Consider the following 16,587-nt stretch of genomic DNA (forward strand, 5'->3'; position numbering starts at 1 on the left):
ATGCCAACCTCTGAGGTTGTAAATTAATGTGTGCAGGTGGCTTTCAACTGGCCAGCTAATTTCTGCAATATAGGAAATGACTGTAATTTCTGATTCTGCATCTGGTCTCAAAAGGGAAAGTAGCCCCAATTGCCTATTGAATTTATGGAGATGAGTTCTCAAGTATCTTAGGATAATTGTTGGATGAAGGCACAGGCTTTGCCAGAAAAGCAATTTTAGTACTTCCCTCTTTCATAGAGTACTTTGAAACATTTTTTAAATTTATACTTTTATAAGTCTTATACCTTAAAAACTATTCTCACTGGAAGTGCCTTTTTTGGTAATACATTTTATCTTCTATCATGGTCTACAGGCTCTCCAAAACAGGGTTCTATATAATTAGCTTCCTTTCTTACTAACTCTGCTTTATGGTTACGCATTTTTCTCTCTACCTATGTCCCAGGAGCATCTCCTGTTCCTGGCCATTTTGATATATTCTTTGCCTCTTCTCCATTCATTATCTGTCTCTTTCATCACCTCCCTAAATTGTTTTTGGTTCTTGTTTTGCTTTGTCCTCCTACGGTTTTTCTCACCATTGTTCATTCATTTAAGAAGTATTCATCAAGCAGCTATAATATGCATTAAAACATGACGCTCCCTGAGACACAGGCCCTTAACAGTCTAATTGAGGTGACACACAAATGATGAATAGAAATACTAATTAACTGTAGTTAATGATGTAATGACAAAATTATTTCCATACTCGATGAATGGTACAGCATTAAAAACTAAAGGTAATACGTGCTCATTGTAGGGAATGTGCAAAGTACAGAAAGTGTGGAAAAAATATGAAAATGGAGTCCGACTGTCTAGGTTGGAATCCTAGCTCTAACCTTATTAGCTCCATAGCCTTGAGCAAGTTGTGTAACCTCTTGAAGCCCCACTTTCTTAAGCCATTAAATGTGGATGCTAATATTATTACTTCCCTACCCCAGAGGGTTAATAGACTTACCATAGAGTATAGTAGAAGTGAGTAGCTCTAGTCATAATTGTCATTACTACCACTCAACTTTTTGATACGTTTATTTGAAATCTTTTCTAGCCTTTGTTTCATGATTCTTTACAATGGTTTAACGTGCTTTCCTCCATGTTTACCTGTTTACTCTAGTAACGATTTATTTGCAAAGCTTGTTAATGACATTTCTTCTTTAAATGAGTTTTTAAAAAATTTTTCTGTTTTTCTTTCTACTGAATTACTTTTTTATCCTGTTATTTTGCAAATATATAGGCAAGACAATATTTACTGATCTGCTACAAAGTAGAAATATTAGACCCCAAGGAGAGAGAAAATAAAAGGTATGAGAAATTCATTCTTTTTCAAACAATGTGCTTACACAGGGAGTCAGCTCTGACACAAGAATCAAAAGAACTGGGCTCTAGTCCCTTGCTCTGTCACTCTCCAGGCAGTGCAGATCCCTCAGTGCAAATCCCCCACTTTCTCCTTTGAACTAATGAGCATGTGGGTGCTACCCTACATGTGCCACTAAGGCTGTAGATTGTGTCAAAGAGTTTGTAAGCTGGACATATGGGAAAAATGACAAGACCCAGACTTGAATGAAGCTAGCTCTGTCTTTAGTGGTAGATAGCATAGATTGAACCTATTCCTTTCTCTTTTTTTCCCTTAATTTTTTCTTGAGGAGGATAATTTTACTTAGGATTGCCTTCACTCGCTTCTTCAAGAATGTTACACCTTGGTCATAATGGCCCTTAAGTCAGACTGGTTTAATATACTTAATCTGCTAAAACTTTGATGTTTAAAATATAGTTGTTATATAAATAAAAATGCTGACATCCATATAGACTGACTGGAACCCCTCCATACCACCAGTTTATTACTGTTGGTTTTTGGGAATTACCCAGCCCTTGGCCTGGACTGACAAAGTAGTATCTTATGTACTTTGGAGATGCATTATTATTTTTTTATTGCATTTCATTTTATGACATCATTTCATAGGCTCTGAGGTTCCCCCAACCCCTCCCCGTGCCCTCCCCCCATGGTGGATTACTCCACCTTATTGCAGTATTACAGTTCAAATCCAGTCATGGTTCTTTCATTGCAAGCATGTACCATGCATGGAGTCCAGCATTTTATTGTCCAGATTAATTCAACAGATTCTTGGGGAGACCATCTCTGGTCTAAAAGCAGAGCTGGCAGAATATCGTCCCAACCAATGAAAAGCCATAACATAATATCAACAACGGTTTACAACATTATGAAGTAAATTGACATGGTATTGAGTGACTGATATGTTAGAAAAAAAAAAAAAGAAAATGCAAGTTCTTAACCACATCCTGTGACTACTTCATTGACATTTCAGTTTTAGTTGATACACAGAACCGGCTGCTATGCACCTTAAAATGGCTGTAGGGAACTATTCAGCTGTATCGTATCTATTTTCATTTTTGTATTTAGCAGTTTATTGTATTGAAGCATAATTTTTACTGAACTTGGCAGATTTTAGGATAGTCCAAACTGGCTTATAACTTTAACAAGGCATGTGTCAACAGTTGAGGCACAGAACAGTTTTAGGAGGGGTGTGCAGAGAAATCTTCAATACCCCAGTGAGGAGTAACTTATTTTCGTGTTCTACCTAGTAAGGCATATGTGAGTCCCTGCTGACTGTTTCCTGTCTGGTTTTAAGCTTTCCTTGTTGTTCTCTATCTATTCTAATTTTTTGTTGTTATTGTTTTGTTTTGTTTTGTTTTGCTTGGGGGAGGGTGCTTCGGGGCGATCCTGATGGTCATTGCAGAAGAGGGTGGGGATCCAAAGTTGGAACTAAGTAAGGACCGGAGAAAGCTCCTCTCCCTAGTCCCAAAGGAAGTTTACTGTTCTTCTGTTTCTGCGGACCGCTCAGGGCTCCTGGCTGTTGTTTCGATGACATTGGATCCTATAAGGAAGGATCTGGGCTTCTTCCATCCCATGTGGGAGATTCAAATTGGAGATGCATTATTCTGTAGAATCAGAAAACTGAATGAAATCAATATTGTTTGGATTTTGTCAGGACTTATAGTGAACATTTTCTTCATAATTTGGGGAAATAAAATTTGATTATTTTTCTTATCATAAAAAGGCATCATATGCATATAATATGTCAGGGATTGTCTTCATATAAACAGAAATGTAATACATAAAGAACTAAGAAAAATGCCAGAGTTAACATTCATCGAAGCTGGATGATTGGTCATGGAGATTCAGTGTTTGTTCTCTCTACATTTGTATTTGTTTGAAAACTGACAAAATGAAAAATCAAAACAAGAAAAACTGAACCAAAGAGACTGTATTTATAGTTTATAATCATTTCTCAAGACATTTTTCTAGGCTAAGAATTTGGATTTGTAACTTAGAAATCTATAAAATCATTTAGAATTTTGAGCTTTCAAGCATTTCAGTTTACGTTTATTTAAAATCCCATGAGGGACATAATTACTTTTTTGTTTTGGTTATTCAGACAAGGAAACTGTGGTCAAGTGACTTGCCCAATGTCTCTTTACTACCTAGTGCTAGAAAATAGGCTAGAAGCCAAGTTTATTGACTGTCATGCTGGAGTTCTTTTTACACAAATACCAGAGGAACAAAATAGTTCACAATTAAACATGAATAAGCCTCTTATTATCAAAATATTTTACTGATTGATGCCAGCATGTTTTTAACACACAAAAGTTCATTCAATTCATAAGGCTTAATGACACACAAGGGGATAAGGAACTCTCATTGTTTAAGCCAGGTACTATCTTAAGTGTTTTATATTTGCTCAATTTTTCTCAATCCTTGGCTTTTAATCTTGTCTCCAACTCACTAACTGTGGGAACTTGAACCACTTATGTGATAGCTCATGAATATTTTCCTTAACTATAAAAAGGAGGGGGTAATGGTATCTACTAACCTGAATGATGGCAATTAATGGAATAACAAATATAAAGTGCCTAACACAGGGCCTAGAACACACCAAAATGATTGCAAATGTGATACTGAAGGGAAGAAAGACGGGGTGATGACAGTAAGATTCAATATTTAAGAATGATGTACTGCTGTAGTTTTAATGATCATTATTTTAAAATGTGTGAGACAAATGGTGGTCTTTTTGTTTGGTTATTGTTTACAGCCCTAGTCTAATATTACTGCTGAATTAGGGTCTCTTTACTTGTTGAACTCCTTATTTAAAAATCATCTACTTGGACCCAGCATGGTAGCCTAATGGCTGAAGTCCTCACTTTGCATGTACCAGGATCCCAAATGGGTGTCAGTTCGTGTCCCAGCTGCTCTACTTCCCATCCAGCTCCATGCTTGTGGCCTGGCAAAGAAGTGCAAGACAGCCCAGAGCTTTGGGGCCCTGTACCTGCAAAGGAGATCCAGAAGAAGTTGGTCAGTTAACCTAAATGGTCAGTTAATCCTAAATGTCCAACAGTGAAAATGTGGATAAATTACTGTACAATCTTGAAAAAAGAATATTATGCAACTGTTAAAATTGTACCTGTGGGCTCAGCCTGGTTTCTCAATGGCTAACCCCTTACCTTGCAAGCACCAGGATCGCATATGGGCATCTAGATCATGTCCTGGCTGCTCCTTTTCCCATCCAGCTCCCTGCTTGTGGCCTGAGAAAGCAATAGAGGATGGCTCAAAGCCTTGGGACCCTGCACCCATGTGGGAGGCCCAAAAGAAACCCCTGCTCCTGGCTTCAGATGGGCCCAGCCCTGGCTGTTGCAACCATTTAGGGAATGAACCAGTGGATGAAAGATCTTTCTATCTCTCTGTAAGTCTGGTCTGCCTTTCTATTAAATATACATAGATCTTTTTTAAAAAAATTGTGCCTAGATGATGAGGTGGACATTTGGTGCAGTGGTTTAAGTGTCACATAGGTTGCCTGCATCCCATTTTGGAATCCTTGGACAGTTCTACCCCTAGTTCCAGGCAGCTTCCTGTTAATGCACTCCCTGGTAGACAGCAGTTGATGGTTGAAGTAGTTGAGACTCTGTTGCTAACTGAAATGTTGTACCTAGCAGGCATTTGGTGAGTGACGGGAGTACTCTGAATTTTCTCTTTCTGTCTGTCTCATAAATAGAAGCAAATAAATAAAATTTTTTGAAAAATGAAATAGAAGAGATTATTTTGAAAATTGTGCCTACATAACTAATTAAATGACTTGGAAAACTCTTTTTGTATAATATTTAGAAATTTAATATATCATTATACATACATGTTCTTACCTGGATTAAAAATATAATATTGATGGATACAAATAGAAACTGTTGCTGTGGTATCTTATGCAGGTGAGATTATCAGTGTTTATTATATCTGTGGTCATTTTCTTTGTTTTGCAGATGTTTGATAATATGTATTAAAATTATCTCTAAGGGAGATATTTAAACAGACTCTGAAAATTGCTTCAGATTACAAATATTCCTCATTCCGATTAATCACAATTACTGTTTGTGTTTGATGTCCAGCAGATGGAGCTGCGTCCCTTACCATTCAGCTCATGCTCTGGGAATATAAAACTATTGACACATTTTCATTTGTTTTGTTTGGTTTGAAGGAAATCTCTGCTGTCCTCCTAAAGGTTTTGTAAAGCATATGTGTTTTTTTTTTTTAAGATTACTTTGGAAATTTGTTTTGAGAATTTCGGGAAACCCCTCGGAGATAATTGGAGACACCCTGATGTGTAGCAAAAAAGCAAGACTATGCAATAGATTTGGGGAACTAGGGAACTGAAGAGATTAGCTGATTGTGTGGGGCCACACAGGGAGTCAGGGTAAAACCAGGAAAAACAAGTTGAGGGCCCTGTTCACTGGGATTCATTTGTTGACTAAAGTGAGGCTAGGAAATTATATTTTGATGTATAAGTGCCCAGGCTTAGCGTTTCAGCATAATTTCAAAATTGATGTTTTCAGTGATTCTCACTGTGCATTTAGAATGATGATGATTAAAATTACTGGCCTTGGAATTAATGAGCTTTCCATTCAAAGCCTGATTCTGCACATAGTTGTGTTACTTTGGGTAAGTCATTTTACCTCCCTGTGCTTTATTTGCCTCATTTGTAAAATAGGAATACTAATAAATCCTATTCATATTTTGTTGTGAAGGTAGAGTGAGGTGAAACACACACACATATACATATGCAAGTATGTGGCATAGTATGTAGCATATGGTAAACACAGTATAAATGTATTTTGATTTATGTGAAACATGTTTTGGAACTTTGTGCCAGGCAATGGGCTTCACATGCCGAGTGGGCATTGTGGCGTAGCAAGTTAAGTCATTGCATGGGACACCCACCTTTTCTGCCTGGGTCAAGTTCCTGCTGCTCTGATTTCCATGTAGCTTCCTACTGATATATATTCTGGGAGGCAACATACAGTGTACTCAAGTATTTGAGTGTCTGCCATCCACATGGGAGATGCTGGTGGAGTTCTAGGTTCTTTACTTTGGCCTGGCCCAGCTCTACTTGTTGTGGGCACTGGGGAGCGAACCAAGGGCTAACTGATGGATTTCCCCCTCTACCACCCTACCTCCCACATGAGCTCTTACTCTATCAAGTAGATGAAAACAAACAAACAAACAAGCATTTTTAAAAAGAAACAACAGTCCTGCTGTCTAGGAGTTTACGGGATGATTAGTGCCATGGGTAAGTATGCAGCAGTGTGAAACAGCAGCTTGGAACCGTGATTTGAGTTTCTCTGACCGTGATTGATTTTTTAAATTAATTTATTCATTAATTACGTTGTATTACGTGACACAGTTTCACAGGTACTGGGATTCTCCCCACCCTTCCCTAAGCCCTCCCCCCATAGTGGATTCCTCCACCTTGTTGCAAAACCGCAGCTCAAGTTCAGTTGGGATTCCCTCATTGCAAGCATATACCAAACATAGAGTCCAGCATCCTATTGTCCAGTCAAGTTCAACAGCTTCTTAGGGAGACCCTCTCTGGTCTGAAGGCAGAGCCAGCAGAGTATCATCCCGATCACTTAAAAGCTCCAACATACCATCAGCAACAATCCAGGTACAATGAGGCTGGTGCAGAGTCCACTGATTGACATAGTCCATCATAGAGTCTCCCCTTGTCCAGTATTTCGCTGCCAACATATAGCTGAGGTGGTTGGTTGATCTACTCCATCTTCCATCTTTTCTTGGTTAATGTTCTGATTCCTCCATTTTGATTGAGGGGATCCCCAAAGAAACTTTGAGGTGTTCCCAGACTGGGTTCCTATATGTACTAGCAAGCACAGTGCCCGCCACATTCCATCAACCTGATCAGCTAGTGGTTGCAGCTGCTGGGTTGGTTCTATTCTCAGCCCCGACCTCCACCGGAACCAATGAGTATTGCAGTCCATTCTGGCTCTGCCCATCACACACTCGACCCTCACCTAAACCAGTGGGAAGTGTGCTGGTTGGGTGCTGCGTTCCTAACCGGCACAGGCAGCCTCGCCTTGGCATTTTGTGTTGTGTACTGTTTTTATCACAACCGAATCTGGCCCGACCCCCACCCAGCTCCAGCGCTAGGACTTGCCAGTGGATGACGCGAACTGACTCAGCCTGGTCTGCCCCCAACCCGAGCCAAATGTATGCCAGTGGGACCGTGATTGATTTTAAAACCTCATATAACTTATTTAATCACTGTTTTCCTTTCATTAAAACAAAGGATTTGGATGAGATAATCTCTGAAGTATCTTCCATCTATGAAGCATTCTATGACAGTATTTCAAAGAACATTACTGAATGAGATCAAATCAAAGTTATTATCTTTCAAATATATTCACATTATGCATTCTCTTCTCAGGAGGTACAAAATTCTCGCAATTAGGTAAAGGTCCAAGGGCAAACAGAGTGATTACAGCAGAGGCTGGGTAAGACGCCCATCGTTGAGAGGTTTGAGAAGAGAAAAATCAGCCTTCAAATAATTTATAGAAATAATGTCTTACAAAAATTATATTTATGGCTAGTTAATTGCCAAAGGAGACAAATGGGTTAATTTCTATTCTCAAAAACTTCATGGGTCAACAGAATTTCTTTGCTATTTTCAGATTACAGCAGCATGTTTCATTATTGTAAAGTATTTGTGTATGTGTGTATGTAAGAGAGAGAGAGAGAGAGAAAGTATATCTGTACTCTTGGATATGATTGCTTTTATTCTCTTTCATTCACTTAAATCATTGGCAATTTTTTTTGGAGGACCATATGGCAAATATTTTAGGCTATGGGGGCATGTACTATCTCTATGACATGTTTTTATGGGTTTTTTTTGGAGGGGTACCATTTAATAATGTAAACCATCCTTAAATTCCAGAGTATACAAAAGTAGACTGATGATTAGATTAGGTTAATGGGGGCAGTTTGACCCTGATCTCAACTCCTTTTTTCAGCTTCCTGTTTCTCCTGGTTTGCTTACATGGAATCTCTCTGCCCCTACCCTATCCTATTTCACTGACAGTCAAGCTGATTTCTTGCTCTAGTGTTCCCTGCTTGTTCAGCAAATATGTACTGAGCATTGATTCTGTGTTGGACTTTGGTAGACTCTGGACATGATGAGAACAATGTGGACCTGGTTGTGAGCCTCAGAGAACTTATACACTACCGTGATAGAGAAATATATAGAATCACTTCTGCATAACAATGCTAGAATTCCTATGTCATATTGCACAAACTACAGCGTGTTGTGAGAGAACAGAGGAACAAATCTAACCAAGCCATGGTGGTTAGCAGAGATAGTCAGAGAGGAAATGACACTTAACTCTTCTTTCTATGTAGAAGAAAATATATAGGGAACTCTATATCAGAGTTGATTAAAGCAACAGATATCCTAATCTCCTCAGCAAGTGGTCCTTGAACTCTGCTTAAACACTTGCTGACAATAATGCTGCCCAACCTAGCCTTCTGCCCTTGAATTGAGCTCCTAGCTTCAGTCCTACTTCCTAGACTCAGTTCCCCAGAAACATCACCTTAACAACCCCTGGCCATGACCCAACTTCCAGGACACTGACCTTAATCTATTCTAATCTACCTTCGGTGGGTAAACTTTTTTTGCTAACATGAACTGAATTGAGTAGCCATTTGGCAAACACAACCATATTCAACTTTATCAGCTTTCAGCTACCAATATTTATGCCAATGATTACTCTCTTTGTATATGAAACCTTTGCCTTTTTCAGTGGATTGGATTGATGAAGAAGGAATATTTTAAATGGTTAGTCTGTATACTTAAATTTTAACTGTAAATTCTGAATTTCTAAAAATATTTTGTCAGAAGAGATCTTCTTACTCTTCATTAACTGCAAAATGAATAAAAAGATCTTTCTGTGACCCCCCTTCCTGTGAGGGGCTTCTTGGGAGGTATGTTAGTCCATTCATATGTTAATTTTGTAGAGCCTTCAATCTTTTCACAGAGGCCCTTACAATAAGGGGGGAGTCTGCATATTTCAAAAGAGCAGCATATGCTCCTTAAGGTGAACGTGCAATATAACACTGCAGGGGAAATACAGTGCATATTCTTTTCCCCTTTGCCGAGAGAGTTTACAAGCAGCATTTGGAAATGGATGGTATTTTTCCTGTATTGAGTGTTGAATTTGACAGTTAGTCTTTTTTTTTTTTTTCTGAGAGGTTCAGGTCTCCTAAACTACTTTCTTTTTTATGTAAATAAAAATAAAAAAATTCAGGTCCCGGAAAAGCACCAAATATGCCTTCCCCTGAAGCTGTTTAAGTGTTCTTTTGAACATGAATTTTACTCTTGAAAAATTCTAAGCTGGGAGAGAAGTGGACAGTATGTAAAACTTAATATTTGAAATATCTTTCTCTCTCTCTCTTTTTTCCACTGTTAAGCCTAATGCATCCTATCACAAGAGTGCTTAATGTTTAGGTTATAATTTCAGATATGCAAATGATTCATTAGTCGAGTATTTGATAATCATATTTCAAAAAACTTGTGATAGACATTAATTGCTTCTTCTAGAATTATATTCTAGTGCTCAGTAATGACAAACACTGTGTATTAATTTCACATGTATTAGAAATAATGATTAAAGTAAAACCTATTTGACGTAATGACCATTAGTTCAGAGCTGTTGAATGATGCTTCGTGGCTTAAGATGAATAATAATGGCCCATTTTTCATCAGACAGATGTTCCATCTTATTGTAAAAAGAAGTTATGTAATTGAAATAGAAAATGTAAAAGAATTATAATATACTATATCACTAAGCTTGATTAGCCAAATTGAACAATTAATGTCTGAAAAGCATTAGCATTTGTAACACAGTATGAGCTGTTTTTGTCATGTTTTCTATGGGATAATTTTGAAAAATCTTTTATATGACAAAAATCTTAAATTAAAAAAGAAATGCATAATAACATGGTTCAGATTTGTGTGGATTGTGAAATACAAAGTCAAAATACAATTTTATAAAAATTTTAAAAAATAGTTAAACAGCCATTATCAATGATTGTCCCCTGAGCAGGTTACTAGGTGGCTGAGACAGGAGTGGGAGTGAGACAGTGTTTTCACACTTGCTTTTCACTTTTGTTTTGCCTTATATACTATATGCATATATTACCTTTTAAACATAATTTCATTACAGTTTATAATCATATATTGAGGGCCCAGCGGCGTGGCCTAGTGGCTAAAGTCCTCGCTTTGCGCCCCGGGATCCCATATGGGCGTCGGTTCTAATCCCAGCAGCCCCACTTCCCATCCAGCTCCCTGCTTGTGGCCTGGGAAAGCAGTCGAGGACGGCCCAAACCTTGGGACCCTGCACCCATGTGGGAGACCTGGAAGGGGTTCCTGGTTCCCGGCATCGGATTGGTGCGCACCGGCCCGTTGCGGCTCACTTGGGGAGTGACTCATCAGACGGAAGATCTTCCTCTCTGTCTCTCCTCCTCTCTGTATATCTGACTTTGTAATAAAAAAAATAAATCTTTAAAAAAAATCATATATTGAAATAGAGCGGCATTAGAAAATGCCAGTGTAGACTATGGAATCACACACACACACACACACACCCCACACATGAGTTTGTTTCCCATTTCTGTCTCTTTCTAGAGAGTTAAGGGAACCTATAGCTTGTCTCAGGGGGTTGGTAAGAGAATTTAAGTGGGTTATACTATAGTGTCTGACATGTATTAGGTGCTTCATAAATATTGCTTAGCATTATTATTTTATATCATGCTATCTAATACAGTTGTCCTCTAGTAACTGTTACTCTTCTTTTACAAAGTTTGTATTTGTATGTGCTTATTAATTATAGTCCATCACATTCCATTGAGAAAGAAGTAAAATAGATTAATACCTCTCTTCCTCCATCCCTTCTTTCATTCCTACCACAAACCCTTCCTGGGCACCTACTGCCAGATACCATGTTAAGTGCGAAGTCCTTAGCACATAAAAATATTAGAAATGATCAATTCTAATTTTTCCACCATGCAAGAATATGTTTCTGTCACTTACCTCACAGATAACCCAGTTGAAGTCGTTTTTAAAGATTTATTTATTTGAAAGCCAGAGTTACAGGGAGAGGGAGAGCGAGACCTTGCATCCAGTGGTTCATGCAGTGACCAAGGCTGGGTCAGACTGGAGCCAGAAGCCAGGAGCTTCTTCCAGTCTCCTGCGAGGGCAATAGGGTCACAAACACTTGGGCCATCTTTTCCCAGGCCATTAGCAGGGAGCTGGATCAGAGGTGCAGCAGCTGTGTCACACACTGGCACCCAGATGAGATGCCAGCATTGCAGAAGGCTGAAGTTTGAACCCTTCAAGTAATACAGACTTCATTCTTTCTTTACTGTTTCCCTGTTTTGAATAATTGCAATTTATTTGAGTGTTCTTTTTAAAAACTAAACCAATTAATTTTTCTATGGCTTCTTTAACTAGATAGACTTCTGTCATCTTCTTTAAATTCTGATTTCAGTTGCACAAAGCTTCACTTGTAATTAATTGCTGTGCTGGAATTAGAACCCAGAATCCCTGACTCCTGGTTCAGTGCTCTTTAGAGTTTCTTCAAATAAAAACCTCTTGCAGACAATTTGGCTAAGATCCTATTGAATGCCCTGACCTTGTCAAGAGAAGTAACTCCACTGAGAACTTCATTTTGAATACAAAGGAACAAAAATTCCAATAGAGCTTCTTAGGCAAGACCTAGTGCACCATAGTCAAAGTTCCTGTGATCCAGTAGTCATGTAGTATCACCTGTTGTGTTACAAACAACAGTTTGGTGAAAACAATTCTCCATGTTTTTTGTGGGTCTAAAAATGTTTTCATTCAGTGATCCCCAACATGGCATGTAAACATGAGAAAGGCTTCCTAGAATTCTACTGAGTTTTTCAGAAAGTTTATAAGTTTATTTCCAGTGTTTATAGTGAATAAAATACCCTAGGTCACTTTGTCACCTTGCCATTTAGCAGTGTAGATAACATGATATTGAGGTGAATTGTAAAATTATATAACTTCTGAAAAAGATGCCAATCTCAGAGTCTTGGAAAGATTTTTCAAGATCATATGAAGAACAGTAAGCTTCCTTTGGGTCTTGGGAGAGGAGCTTTCTCTGGTCTTAACTCCACCTTTGGATCCCCACCCTCTCTTGCAATGACCATCAGGGTTGTTCTGGAGCCCCCCCCCCAAAAAAAATAATTGGAACAGATAGACGGAGACCAATAGGAAAGCTTAGACAGGAACCAGTCAGCTTGGACTCACATATACCTTACTAAGGTAGGACATAAAGATTAATTACTCCTCACTAAGGTATTGAAGATTTCTCTGCACACCCCTCCTAAAACTGTTCTGCTCCTCAACTGTTAGCATATGCCTTGTTAGAGTTATAAGCCTGTTTGGACTATCCTAAAATTTGCCAGGTTCAGTAAAAATCACGCTTCAATACAATAAACTACTAAATATAAAAATGAAAATAGACATGAGACAGCTGAATAGTACCCTATAACCATTTTAAGGTGTATAGCAGCCGGTTGTATATAAACTAAAATGGAGATGTCAATGAAGTAGTCACAGGATGTGGTTAAGAACATGCGTTTTCTAACATATTGGTCACTCAATACCATGTCAATGAACTCTATGATGTTATAGATTGTTATTGATGCTGCGTTGTGGCTTTTCATTGGACGGGATGATATTCTGCCAGCTCTACTTTCAGACCAGGGATGGTCTCCCAATGAAACTGTTGAGTTTATCTGGACAATAGGACGTTGGACTCTGCATGGTACATGCCTGCAATGAAGGAATTATGACTGGATATGAACTGTTCCACTGCAACAATGTGGAGGAATCCACCATGGGGGGGAGGGAATAGGGAGGGATTGGGGAATCTCAGAGCCTATGACCGTGTCATAAAACGAAATAAAATTAAAAACAAAAAACAAAAAAACAAAAAAACCTGCAGTTGGGGCTGCAAGTAAGGGAGTTGCTCTCTTTGAGTGCAACTGTAATTGGAACAGGTTCTGGGTTAGCCCAGTAGAGGGTAGCAGAGAGCTGGCCGCGCTGTGGGCCAGGTGAATCGCGGTGTAGGGCGGGTATAATGAAACTGCTGTGTTCCAGCTTATAGGATTGTGTGCCAAATGGGTAGAAAAGGTGTTGAAAGAGTAAGAAGCCTTGTGATGGGGTTGCCAGATCAGGAGAAAGTTAATTACAAAGGAGTCCCCTTCACAGGGCAAATTCATTCAGAAGTCTACAGTCAGGGCCCATTCAGTTTAAAGCAGTAGTTAGAAAATAGCCTTTGGTGTCAAACCTTGGAGTGAAACTAGGCTGTGACTTTAACAGTTTAACAACTTTGAGCCTCAACTATTTTTATGTAAAACAGGGATCATTATAGTACTTACCTGATATAAGAGCTATAAAATATTTCTGGCATATACTGAACAATTTGAAACTAGTTAACAATAATAATTACCTGTTGCTAAAAAGATGGCCTTGGCGTTGGCGTTGGTGCAGCAGTTAATCTGCTTCTTGGGTTACCTGCATTGCAAATTTTAGGGCCTAGATTCAGGCCAACTCTAATCCCCAGTCTACTTACTAATAGGCATCCTGGGAGCCAGCAGGTAATGGGGAAGGAGCTGAGTCGCTGCCTCCCAGGTGGGGGACACTGAGTTCTGGTCTAATCTAGCCACAGCTGTTAGAGACATTTGGGGAATAAACCAGCAAATGGGAGATTCTCTCTCTCTCTCTCTCTCTCTCTCTCTCTCACACACACACACACACACACACACACACCTCTTCCAAGTACAGCTAAAACTTTTAAAATAGAACACACAACTTCATGGAATGAGGTTTTTGAGGAACTGTTAGCTAGAACCTTCTAAACAGGAAGGTCAGTGGTCTGCCTTGACCCCTTTGGAAACTGACATTCAGGCAATAGAATTATACTACAAACTTCTCTCTATTCATTGTATTTTGAAGATCATTTTCAGGCCTCAAGATAAATCAGTCTATTATCAGCGTGAAACATGTAAATATTAGCTTATATAGTTTCAAATACTTTGTTCCAAATGATGTCTCCTAGAGTGTCGATTGCACCTGTAATTGGCACAAGAACTCCTTTGAACCCTAAGTGAGAATTTTTGGTTTGGAAAATAGGCTCAACTTTCTGAAGGGTATGCTATGCTTGTGATGGGCTTTATGGGAAGCCTGGATATATCAATACTTTGGAATTTCTCCTCATATCAGATCCCATGAGGCATGTGCAGCACTCAGAGCTCCTTTTAGAGTACAAACACAATTGAATCAGATAATGAAGTCAAAATATTACACATCACAGCAAAGGCCCTGGGGCACTGTGATCAAGGCTAGATGATACAGAGTGGGAAAGGAAAGCTGGGATCATTGAAGCAAATCAGGTTCGGTGACCAGCCCTCCTCATGGTTGACCCAAACCCAAAAGTCTTTATGCATATGTGCTTTCTTTTTAAAGTTTAGAATTTTTAAAAAGCCAAAAGCATCTGTCTTGAGTTAGTCTTGAGGAAAATCTTGAAAAGAGATCAATTAGGAATTTTGAATGAGAAAAACTTCCTGTGTGCAACCTCTTAGGAATGTCTGGAGCCTGTGGCTGAGGAATTATCAGGGGTTGTTGTCTTCCAAGCATTTGTTCTGCAACATTTCTTGTGAACTAGGCATCATAAAGTAGGTGTGGATTCCCATTAGAAAGTTCCAGTGATTTCTTTCTAGGAAAATAAACAAACAAAAATTCCTGGGGATACAAGTTCAAACTGCAGATTATTCTCTGACATGTGCAAGATAGCAAACTAACAATCAGGGCATTGGACACATTTGCTTTGTGGTGATCAATATTATTTTCTTTGCCAAAGAATGTGGGATATGGTAGTCAGAAAAGCTCTTTCTAATAGTTTAGAATATCCATTTTTACATCCAAAATGTACTCTATTAGATATAGATAGGTGGATGAAATGATGGAGGAAGAGAGGGGAGAGAAAGGGAGGGACAAAAGGGAGAGAGAGAAACATTTTTAGTTTGTTACACATCAGTAGCTTATAGGACTTTTAATAAATTTTTCATTACTTTCTCAGTGAAGCTGTGATACCCTGTCCAGAACTCTCAGGATAGTTTTTAAAAATAGTATTTACCTGATTACATACAGGCCTACCTCACCCGAAGGTAAAGATGCTTAAGACAGAGCAGCTGAGTTTGATACTCCTCTCCCTGGGGGCCAGTGCTGGACCTAGCAGATAGCAGATACCAAATGTTCCTTGAAAGTTTTTTGGAATAGGAATATAAAAAACTCTGGAACTTTCTAGGACTTTTGAATGAACAGCCCACATAATAACTAAATTACATATCTCAGGCTTAATTTTACTGAACTACCAATAGTTTTTTCCCATGATTAAGCAGATTTTTCCAAAACTACAATAGATGACATTCCCTTTCTGTTATAAGAGGCAGATGGAAACAGAATTGTGAGATGGATGAAATCATCTTCAGCATCACCATTTCTTCCCCTTTCTGCCTTCAAATATGCTTATCCATCAACATAAATCTATTGAATACTTACTATGTATTTTCTAGACGTCACAGGAGATAAGGAAATATAGAGAAGTCAAGAGGACAAGCCTAATCAACTCAATTACAGAGATAAAGGACAAAGGACTAGCTGTGGATACTGAATTATTGAGGTACAAATTTTAAATGCTGTAGGAGATATGAGAAAGGAGGCTGATCAAAAAGTAATATTCCAAGAAGGCTTAATGAATGAGATGGAACTGAAGCTGTATTCTCAAAGATGGGGAGAATTGATCACGACAAAGTCCAAGAAGAGGTCTTTCTGAGAATGATGGTGTGTGTCAGTTCTAGGTGCTGTGTATGCCTTTAGGATCATAAAGTGACTATTCCACAGCAGGGTACTTCTTTGCTAATTCAAAGTCAGGGCCTGCTGAGAGCTAAGACAGGCTATGTCTAAGTATACCCCATCTAAGTCATGGTAGGTTTATAAACTCTTCCTGCTCTTTTTGAATAAATGTACCTTTGTATTCAGAGAGCAGAATTAGATGAGTATATCAGCAATAGTTTTCTTGACAACAGTCCCAATGTCAAGTCCCAGTGTCATCACAAAT

Source organism: Ochotona princeps, chromosome X, assembly GCF_030435755.1.
Source record: "Ochotona princeps isolate mOchPri1 chromosome X, mOchPri1.hap1, whole genome shotgun sequence".
Classification (NCBI taxonomy): Eukaryota; Metazoa; Chordata; class Mammalia; order Lagomorpha; family Ochotonidae; genus Ochotona; species Ochotona princeps.